Source organism: Lasioglossum baleicum, unplaced genomic scaffold (genome assembly GCF_051020765.1).
Source record: "Lasioglossum baleicum unplaced genomic scaffold, iyLasBale1 scaffold0044, whole genome shotgun sequence".
NCBI lineage: Eukaryota > Metazoa > Arthropoda > Insecta > Hymenoptera > Halictidae > Lasioglossum > Lasioglossum baleicum.
The window spans coordinates 1,072,897-1,086,706 of record NW_027469104.1 but is presented as its reverse complement, the minus strand read 5'-3'; positions in this window follow the sequence as shown (position 1 = coordinate 1,086,706).

Genomic DNA, 13,810 nt, shown 5'->3' with positions numbered 1-13,810 from the left:
GCATAACGCATAACGCATAACGCATAACGAATAACGCATATCGCATAACGTATAACGCTTAACGCATAACGCATAACGCATAACGCATAACGCGTAACGCATAACGGATAACGCATAACGGATAACGCATAACGCATAACGCATAAAGCATAATGGATAACGCATGACGCATAACGGATAACCCACAACGCATAACGCATAAAGCATAGTCCATAACGCATAACGCATGACACATTACTCATAACGCATTACGCATAACGCATAACGCATAACGCATAATGCATAACGCATTACGCATAACGCATAACGCTCAATGAAAAAGTCATAACGCATAACGCATATCGCATAACCCGTAAAGCACAACGCATAACACATAACGCATAACGCATAACGCATAACGCATAACGCATAACGCATAACGCATAACGCATAACGCATAACGCATAACGCATAACGGATAACGCATGACGCATAACGCATAACGCATAACGCATAACGCATAACGCGTAACGCATAACGGATAACGCATAACGCATAGCGCATAACGCATAACGCATAACGAATAACGCATAACGCATAACGCATAACGCATAACGCATAACGCATAACGCATAACGCATAACGCATAACGCATAACGCATAACGCATAACGCATAACGCATAACGCATAACGCATAACGCATAACGCATAACGCATAACGCATAACGCATAACGCATAACGCATAACGCATAACGCATAACGCATAACGCATAACGCATAACGCATAACGCATAACGCATAACGCATAACGCATAACGCATAACGCATAACGCATAACGCATAACGCATAACGCATAACGCATAACGCATAACGCATGACGCATAACGGATAACCCATAACGCATAACGCATAAAGCATAACGCATAACGCATAACGCATAACGCATAACGCATAACGCATAACGCATAACGCATGACGCATAACGCATGACGCATAACGCATAACGCATAACGCATAACGCATAACGCATAACGCATAACGCATAACGCATAACGCATAACGCATAACGCATAACGCATAACGCATAACGCATAACGCATAACGCATAACGCATAACGCATAACGCATAACGCATAACGCATAACGCATAACGCATAACGCATAACGCATAACGCATAACGAATAACGCATAACGCATAACGCATGACGCATAACGCATAACGAATAACGCATAACGCATAACGCATGACGCATAACGCATGACGCATGACGCATAACGCATAACGCATAACGCATAACGCATAACGCATAACGCATAACGCATAACGCATAACGCATAACGCATAACGCATAACGCATAACGCATAACGCATAACGCATAACGCATAACGCATAACGCATAACGCATAACGCATAACGCATAACGCATAACGCATAACGCATAACGCATAACGCATAACGCATAACGCATAACGAATAACGCATAACGCATAACGCATGACGCATAACGCATAACGCATAACGCATAACGCATAACGCGTAACGCATAACGGATAACGCATAACGGATAACGCATAACGCATAACGCATAACGGATAACGCATGACGCATAACGGATAACCCACAACGCATGACGCATAACGGATAACCCATAACGCATAACGCATAAAGCATAGTCCATAACGCATAACGCATGACACATTACTCATAACGCATTACGCATAACGCATAACGCATAACGCATAATGCATAACGCATAACGCATAACGCATAACGCATAACGCATAACGCATAACGCATAACGCATAACGCATAACGCATAACGCATAACGCATAACGCATAACGCATAACGCATAACGCATAACGCATAACGCATAACGCATAACGCATAACGCATAACGCATAACGCATAACGCATAACGCATAAAGCATAACGCATAACGCATAACGCATAACGCATAACGCATAACGCATAACGCATAACGCATAACGCATAACGCATAACGTATAACGCTTAACGCATAACGCATAACGCATAACGCATAACGCATAACGCATAACGCATAACGCATAACGCATAACGCATAACGCATAACGCATAACGCATAACGCATAACGCATGACGCATAACGGATAACCCATAACGCATAACGCATAAAGCATAGTCCATAACGGATAACGCATGACGCATAACGGATAACCCATAACGCATAACGCATAAAGCATAGTCCATAACGCATAACGCATGACACATTACTCATAACGCATTACGCATAACGCATAACGCATAACGCATAATGCATAACGCATTACGCATAACGCATAACGCTCAATGAAAAAGTCATAACGCATAACGCATAACGCATAACGCATAACGCATAACGCATAACGCATAACGCATAACGCATAACGCATAATGCATAACGCATAACGCATAACGCAAAACGCATAACGCATAACGCATAACGCATAACGCATAACGCATAACGCATAACGCATAACGCATAACGCATAACGCATAACGCATAACGCATAACGCATAACGCATAACGCATAACGCATAACGCATAACGCATAACGCATAACGCATAACGCATAACGCATAACGCATAACGCATAACGCATAACGCATAACGCATAACGCATAACGCATAACGCATAACGCATAACGCATAACGGATAACGCATGACGCATAACGGATAACCCACAACGCATAACGCATAAAGCATAACGAATAACGCATATCGCATAACGTATAACGCTTAACGCATAACGCATAACGCATAACGCATAACGCGTAACGCATAACGGATAACGCATAACGCATAACGCATAACGCATAACGCATAACGCATAACGCATAACGCATAACGCATAACGCATAACGCATGACGCATGACGCATAACGCATAACGCATAACGCATAACGCATAACGCATAACGCACAACGCATAACGCATAACGCATAACGCATAACGAATAACGCATATCGCATAACGTATAACGCTTAACGCATAACGCATAACGCATAACGCATAACGCGTAACGCATAACGCATAACGCATAACGAATAACGCATAACGCATAACGCATAACGCATAACGCACAACGCATAACGCATAACGCATAACGCATAACGCATAACGCATAACGCATAACGCATAACGCATAACGCATGACGCATGACGCATAACGCATAACGCATAACGCATAACGCATAACGCATAACGCATAACGCATAACGCATAACGCATAACGCATAACGCATAACGAATAACGCATATCCCATAACGTATAACGCTTAACGCATAACGCATAACGCATAACGCATAACGCGTAACGCATAACGGATAACGCATAACGGATAACGCATAACGCATAACGCATAAAGCATAATGGATAACGCATGACGCATAACGGATAACCCACAACGCATAACGCATAAAGCATAGTCCATAACGCATAACGCATGACACATTACTCATAACGCATTACGCATAACGCATAACGCATAACGCATAATGCATAACGCATTACGCATAACGCATAACGCTCAATGAAAAAGTCATAACGCATAACGCATATCGCATAACCCGTAAAGCACAACGCATAACACATAACGCATAACGCATAACGCATAACGCATAACGCATAACGCATAACGCATAACGCATAACGCATAACGCATAACGGATAACGCATGACGCATAACGCATAACGCATAACGCATAACGCATAACGCGTAACGCATAACGCATAACGCATAACGCATAACGCATAACGCATAACGCATAACGCATAACGCATAACGCATAACGCATAACGCATAACGCATAACGCATAACGCATAACGCATAACGCATAACGCATAACGCATAACGCATAACGCATAACGCATAACGCATAACGCATAACGCATAACGCATAACGCATAACGCATAACGCATAACGCATAACGCATAACGCATGACGCATAACGGATAACCCATAACGCATAACGCATAAAGCATAGTCTATAACGGATAACGCATGACGCATAACGGATAACCCATAACGCATAACGCATAAAGCATAGTCCATAACGCATAACGCATGACACATTACTCATAACGCATTACGCATAACGCATAACGCATAACGCATAATGCATAACGCATAACGCATAACGCATAACGCATAACGCATAACGCATAACGCATAACGCATAACGCATAACGCATAACGCATAACGCATAACGCATAACGCATAACGCATAACGCATAACGCATAACGCATAACGCATAACGCATAACGCATAACGAATAACGCATATCGCATAACGTATAACGCTTAACGCATAACGCATAACGCATAACGCATAACGCGTAACGTATAACGCTTAACGCATAACGCATAACGCATAACGCATAACGCGTAACGCATAACGCATAACGCATAACGAATAACGCATAACGCATAACGCATAACGCATAACGCACAACGCATAACGCATAACGCATAACGCATAACGCATAACGCATAACGCATAACGCATAACGCATAACGCATGACGCATGACGCATAACGCATAACGCATAACGCATAACGCATAACGCATAACGCATAACGCATAACGCATAACGCATAACGCATAACGCATAACGCATAACGAATAACGCATATCGCATAACGTATAACGCTTAACGCATAACGCATAACGCATAACGCATAACGCGTAACGCATAACGGATAACGCATAACGGATAACGCATAACGCATAACGCATAAAGCATAATGGATAACGCATGACGCATAACGGATAACCCACAACGCATAACGCATAAAGCATAGTCCATAACGCATAACGCATGACACATTACTCATAACGCATTACGCATAACGCATAACGCATAACGCATAATGCATAACGCATTACGCATAACGCATAACGCTCAATGAAAAAGTCATAACGCATAACGCATATCGCATAACCCGTAAAGCACAACGCATAACACATAACGCATAACGCATAACGCATAACGCATAACGCATAACGCATAACGCATAACGCATAACGCATAACGCATAACGCATAACGCATAACGCATAACGGATAACGCATGACGCATAACGCATAACGCATAACGCATAACGCATAACGCGTAACGCATAACGGATAACGCATAACGCATAGCGCATAACGCATAACGCATAACGAATAACGCATAACGCATAACGCATAACGCATAACGCATAACGCATAACGCATAACGCATAACGCATAACGCATAACGCATAACGCATAACGCATAACGCATAACGCATAACGCATAACGCATAACGCATAACGCATAACGCATAACGCATAACGCATAACGCATAACGCATAACGCATAACGCATAACGCATAACGCATAACGCATAACGCATAACGCATAACGCATAACGCATAACGCATAACGCATAACGCATAACGCATAACGCATAACGCATAACGCATAACGCATAACGCATAACGCATGACGCATAACGGATAACCCATAACGCATAACGCATAAAGCATAGTCTATAACGGATAACGCATGACGCATAACGGATAACCCATAACGCATAACGCATAAAGCATAGTCCATAACGCATAACGCATGACACATTACTCATAACGCATTACGCATAACGCATAACGCATAACGCATAATGCATAACGCATAACGCATAACGCATAACGCATAACGCATAACGCATAACGCATAACGCATAACGCATAACGCATAACGCATAACGCATAACGCATAACGCATAACGCATAACGCATAACGCATAACGCATAACGCATAACGCATAACGCATAACGCATAACGCATAAAGCATAACGCATAACGCATAACGCATAACGCATAACGCATAACGCATAACGCATAACGCATAACGCATAACGTATAACGCTTAACGCATAACGCATAACGCATAACGCATAACGCGTAACGCATAAGGCATAACGCATAACGCATAACGCATAACGCATAACGCATAACGCATAACGCATAACGCATAACGCATAACGCATAACGCATAACGCATAACGCATAACGGATAACGCATGACGCATAACGGATAACCCACAACGCATAACGCATAAAGCATAACGAATAACGCATATCGCATAACGTATAACGCTTAACGCATAACGCATAACGCATAACGCATAACGCATAACGCGTAACGCATAACGCATAACGCGTAACGCATAACGCATAACGCATAACGCATAACGCATAACGCATAACGCATAACGCATAACGCATAACGCATAACGCATAACGCATAACGCATAACGCATAACGCATAACGCATAACGCATAACGCATAACGCATAACGCATAACGCATAACGCATAACGCATAACGCATAACGCATAACGCATAACGCATAACGCATAACGCATAACGCATAACGCATAACGCATAACGCATAACGCATAACGCATAACGCATAACGCATAACGCATAACGCATAACGCATAACGCATAACGCATAACGCATAACGCATAACGCATAACGCATAACGCATAACGCATAACGCATAACGCATAACGCATAACGCATAACGAATAACGCATAACGCATAACGCATGACGCATAACGCATAACGAATAACGCATAACGCATAACGCATGACGCATAACGCATGACGCATAACGCATAACGCATAACGCATAACGCATAACGCATAACGCATAACGCATAACGCATAACGCATAACGCATAACGCATAACGCATAACGCATAACGCATAACGCATAACGCATAACGCATAACGCATAACGCATAACGCATAACGCATAACGCATAACGCATAACGCATAACGCATAACGCATAACGCATAACGCATAACGCATAACGCATAACGCATAACGCATAACGCATAACGAATAACGCATAACGCATAACGCATGACGCATAACGCATAACGCATAACGCATAACGCATAACGCGTAACGCATAACGGATAACGCATAACGGATAACGCATAACGCATAACGCATAACGGATAACGCATGACGCATAACGGATAACCCACAACGCATGACGCATAACGGATAACCCATAACGCATAACGCATAAAGCATAGTCCATAACGCATAACGCATGACACATTACTCATAACGCATTACGCATAACGCATAACGCATAACGCATAATGCATAACGCATAACGCATAACGCATAACGCATAACGCATAACGCATAACGCATAACGCATAACGGATAACGCATGACGCATAACGGATAACCCACAACGCATAACGCATAAAGCATAACGAATAACGCATATCGCATAACGTATAACGCTTAACGCATAACGCATAACGCATAACGCATAACGGATAACGCATGACGCATAACGGATAACCCACAACGCATAACGCATAAAGCATAACGAATAACGCATATCGCATAACGTATAACGCTTAACGCATAACGCATAACGCATAACGCATAACGCATAACGCATAACGCATAACGCATAACGCATAACGCATAACGCATAACGCATAACGCATAACGCATAACGCATAACGCATAACGCATAACGCATAACGCATAACGCATAACGCATAACGAATAACGCATAACGCATAACGCATGACGCATAACGCATAACGCATAACGCATAACGCATAACGCGTAACGCATAACGGATAACGCATAACGGATAACGCATAACGCATAACGCATAACGCATAACGCATAACGCATAACGCATAACGCATAACGCATAACGCATAACGCATAACGCATAACGCATAACGCATAACGCATAACGCATAACGCATAACGCATAACGCATAACGCATAACGCATAACGCATAACGCATAACGCATAACGCATAACGCATAACGCATAACGCATAACGCATAACGCATAACGCATAACGCATAACGAATAACGCATAACGCATAACGCATGACGCATAACGCATAACGCATAACGCATAACGCATAACGCGTAACGCATAACGGATAACGCATAACGGATAACGCATAACGCATAACGCATAACGGATAACGCATGACGCATAACGGATAACCCACAACGCATGACGCATAACGGATAACCCATAACGCATAACGCATAAAGCATAGTCCATAACGCATAACGCATGACACATTACTCATAACGCATTACGCATAACGCATAACGCATAACGCATAATGCATAACGCATAACGCATAACGCATAACGCATAACGCATAACGCATAATGCATAACGCATAACGCATAACGCATAACGCATAACGCATAACGCATAACGCATAACGCATAACGGATAACGCATGACGCATAACGGATAACCCACAACGCATAACGCATAAAGCATAACGAATAACGCATATCGCATAACGTATAACGCTTAACGCATAACGCATAACGCATAACGCATAACGGATAACGCATGACGCATAACGGATAACCCACAACGCATAACGCATAAAGCATAACGAATAACGCATATCGCATAACGTATAACGCTTAACGCATAACGCATAACGCATAACGCATAACGCATAACGCGTAACGCATAACGCATAACGCGTAACGCATAACGCATAACGCATAACGCATAACGCATAACGCATAACGCATAACGCATAACGCATAACGCATAACGCATAACGCATAACGCATAACGCATAACGCATAACGCATAACGCATAACGCATAACGCATAACGCATAACGCATAACGCATAACGCATAACGCATAACGCATAACGCATAACGCATAACGCATAACGCATAACGCATAACGCATAACGCATAACGCATAACGCATAACGCATAACGCATAACGCATAACGCATAACGCATAACGCATAACGCATAACGCATAACGCATAACGCATAACGCATAACGCATAACGCATAACGCATAACGCATAACGCATAACGCATAACGCATAACGCATAACGCATAACGCATAACGAATAACGCATAACGCATAACGCATGACGCATAACGCATAACGAATAACGCATAACGCATAACGCATGACGCATAACGCATGACGCATAACGCATAACGCATAACGCATAACGCATAACGCATAACGCATAACGCATAACGCATAACGCATAACGCATAACGCATAACGCATAACGCATAACGCATAACGCATAACGCATAACGCATAACGCATAACGCATAACGCATAACGCATAACGCATAACGCATAACGCATAACGCATAACGCATAACGCATAACGCATAACGCATAACGCATAACGCATAACGCATAACGCATAACGCATAACGCATAACGCATAACGCATAACGAATAACGCATAACGCATAACGCATGACGCATAACGCATAACGCATAACGCATAACGCATAACGCGTAACGCATAACGGATAACGCATAACGGATAACGCATAACGCATAACGCATAACGGATAACGCATGACGCATAACGGATAACCCACAACGCATAACGCATAACGCATAACGAATAACGCATAACGCATAACGCATAACGCATAACGCATAACGCATAACGCATAACGCATAACGCATAACGCATAACGCATAACGCATAACGCATAACGCATAACGCATAACGCATAACGCATAACGCATAACGCATAACGCATAACGCATAACGCATAACGCATAACGCATAACGCATAACGCATAACGCATAACGCATAACGCATAACGCATAACGCATAACGCATAACGCATAACGCATAACGCATAACGCATAACGCATAACGCATAACGCATAACGCATAACGCATAACGCATAACGCATAACGCATAACGCATAACGCATAACGCATAACGCATAACGCATAACGCATAACGCATAACGCATAACGCATAACGCATAACGCATAACGCATAACGCATAACGCATAACGCATAACGCATAACGCATAACGCATAACGCATAACGCATAACTTATAACGCATAACGCATAAAGCATAACGCATAACGCATAACGCATAACGCATAACGCATAACGCATAACGCATAACGCATAACGCATAACGTATAACGCTTAACGCATAACGCATAACGCATAACGCATAACGCGTAACGCATAACGCATAACGCATAACGCATAACGCATAACGCATAACGCATAACGCATAACGCATAACGCATAACGCATAACGCATAACGCATAACGCATAACGGATAACGCATGACGCATAACGGATAACCCACAACGCATAACGCATAAAGCATAACGAATAACGCATATCGCATAACGTATAACGCTTAACGCATAACGCATAACGCATAACGCATAACGCATAACGCGTAACGCATAACGCATAACGCGTAACGCATAACGCATAACGCATAACGCATAACGCATAACGCATAACGCATAACGCATAACGCATAACGCATAACGCATAACGCATAACGCATAACGCATAACGCATAACGCATAACGCATAACGCATAACGCATAACGCATAACGCATAACGCATAACGCATAACGCATAACGCATAACGCATAACGCATAACGCATAACGCATAACGCATAACGCATAACGCATAACGCATAACGCATAACGCATAACGCATAACGCATAACGCATAACGCATAACGCATAACGCATAACGGATAACGCATGACGCATAACGGATAACCCACAACGCATAACGCATAAAGCATAACGAATAACGCATAGGGCATAACGTATAACGCTTAACGCATAACGCATAACGCATAACGCATAACGCATAACGCATAACGCATAACGCGTAACGCATAACGCGTAACGCATAACGCATAACGCATAACGCATAACGCATAACGCATAACGCATAACGCATAACGCATAACGCATAACGCATAACGCATAACGCATAACGCATAACGCATAACGCATAACGCATAACGCATAACGCATAACGCATAACGCATAACGCATAACGCATAACGCATAACGCATAACGCATAACGCATAACGCATAACGCATAACGCATAACGCATAACGCATAACGCATAACGCATAACGCATAACGCATAACGCATAACGCATAACGCATAACGCATAACGCATAACGCATAACGCATAACGCATAACGCATAACGCATAACGCATAACGCATAACGCATAACGCATAACGCATAACGCATAACGCATAACGCAAAACGCATAACGAATAACGCATAACGCATAACGCATGACGCATAACGCATAACGCATAACGCGTAACGCATAACGGATAAGGCATAACGGATAACGCATAACGCATAACGCATAACGGATAACGCATGACGCATAACGGATAACCCACAACGCATAACGCATAACGCATAACGAATAACGCATAACGCATAACGCATAACGCATAACGCATAACGCATAACGCATAACGCATAACGCATAACGCATAACGCATAACGCATAACGCATAACGCATAACGCATAACGCATAACGCATAACGCATAACGCATAACGCATAACGCATAACGCATAACGCATAACGCATAACGCATAACGCATAACGCATAACGCATAACGCATAACGCATAACGCATAACGCATAACGCATAACGCATAACGCATAACGCAAAACGCATAACGCATAACGCATAACGCATAACGCATAACGCATAACGCATAACGCATAACGCATAACGCATAACGAATAACGCATAACGCATAACGCATGACGCATAACGCATAACGCATAACGCATAACGCATAACGCATAACGCATAACGCGTAACGCATAACGGATAACGCATAACGGATAACGCATAACGCATAACGCATAACGGATAACGCATGACGCATAACGGATAACCCACAACGCATAACGCATAACGCATAACGAATAACGCATAACGCATAACGCATAACGCATAACGCATAACGCATAACGCATAACGCATAACGCATAACGCATAACGCATAACGCATAACGCATAACGCATAACGCATAACGCATAACGCATAACGCATAACGCATAACGCATAACGCATATCGCATAACGCATAACGTTCAATGAAAAAGTCATAACGCATAACGCATATCGCATAACCCGTAAAGCACAACGCATAACACATAACGCATAACGCATAACGCATAACGCATAACGCATAACGCATAACGCATAACGCATAACGCATAACGCATAACGCATAACGCATAACGCATAACGCATAACGCATAACGCATAACGCATAACGCATAACGCATAACACATAACGCATAACGCATAACGCATAACGCATAACGCATAACGCATAACGCATAACGCATAACGCATAACGCATAACGAATAACGCATATCGCATAACGTATAACGCATAACGCATAACGCATAACGCATAACGAATAACGCATATCGCATAACGTATAACGCTTAACGCATAACGCATAACGCATAACGCGTAACGCATAACGGATAACGCATAACGGATAACGCATAACGCATAACGCATAACGCATAACGCATAACGGATAACGCATAACGTTCAATGAAAAAGTCATAACGCATAACGCATATCGCATAACCCGTAAAGCACAACGCATAACACATAACGCATAACGCATAACGCATAACGCATAACGCATAACGCATAACGCATAACTGATAACGCATAACGTTCAATGAAAAAGTCATAACGCATAACGCATATCGCATAACCCGTAAAGCACAACGCATAACACATAACGCATAACGCATAACGCATAACGCATAACGCATAACGCATAACGCATAACGCATAACGCATAACGCATAACGCATAACGCATAACGCATAACGCATAACGCATAACGCATAACGCATAACGCATAACGCATAACGCATAACGCATAACGCATAACGCATAACGCATAACGCATAACGCATAACGCATAACGCATAACGCATAACGCATAACGCATAACGCATAACGCATAACGCATAACGCATAACGCATAACGCATAACGCATAACGCATAACGCATAACGCATAACGCATAACGCATAACGCATAACGCATAACGCATAACGCATAACGCATAACGCATAACGCATAACGCATAACGCATAACGAATAACGCATAACGCATAACGCATGACGCATAACGCATAACGCATAACGCATAACGCATGACGCATAACGCGTAACGCATAACGGATAACGCATAACGGATAACGCATAACGCATAACGCATAACGGATAACGCATGACGCATAACGGATAACCCACAACGCATAACGCATAACGCATAACGAATAACGCATAACGCATAACGCATAACGCATAACGCATAACGCATAACGCATAACGCATAACGCATAACGCATAACGCATAACGCATAACGCATAACGCATAACGCATAACGCATAACGCATAACGCATAACGCATAACGCATAACGCATAACGCATAACGCATAACGCATAACGCATAACGCATAACGCATAACGCATAACGCATAACGCATAACGGATAACGCATGACGCATAACGGATAACCCACAACGCATAACGCATAAAGCATAACGAATAACGCATATCGCATAACGTATAACGCTTAACGCATAACGCATGACGCATAACGCATAACGCGTAACGCATAACGGATAACGCATAACGCATAACGCATAACGCATAACGCATAACGCATAACGCATAACGCATAACGCATAACGCATAACGCATAACGCATAACGCATAACGCATAACGCATAACGCATAACGCATAACGCATAACGCATAACGCATAACGCATAACGCATAACGCATAACGCATAACGCATAACGCATAACGCATAACGCATAACGCATAACGCATAACGCATAACGCATAA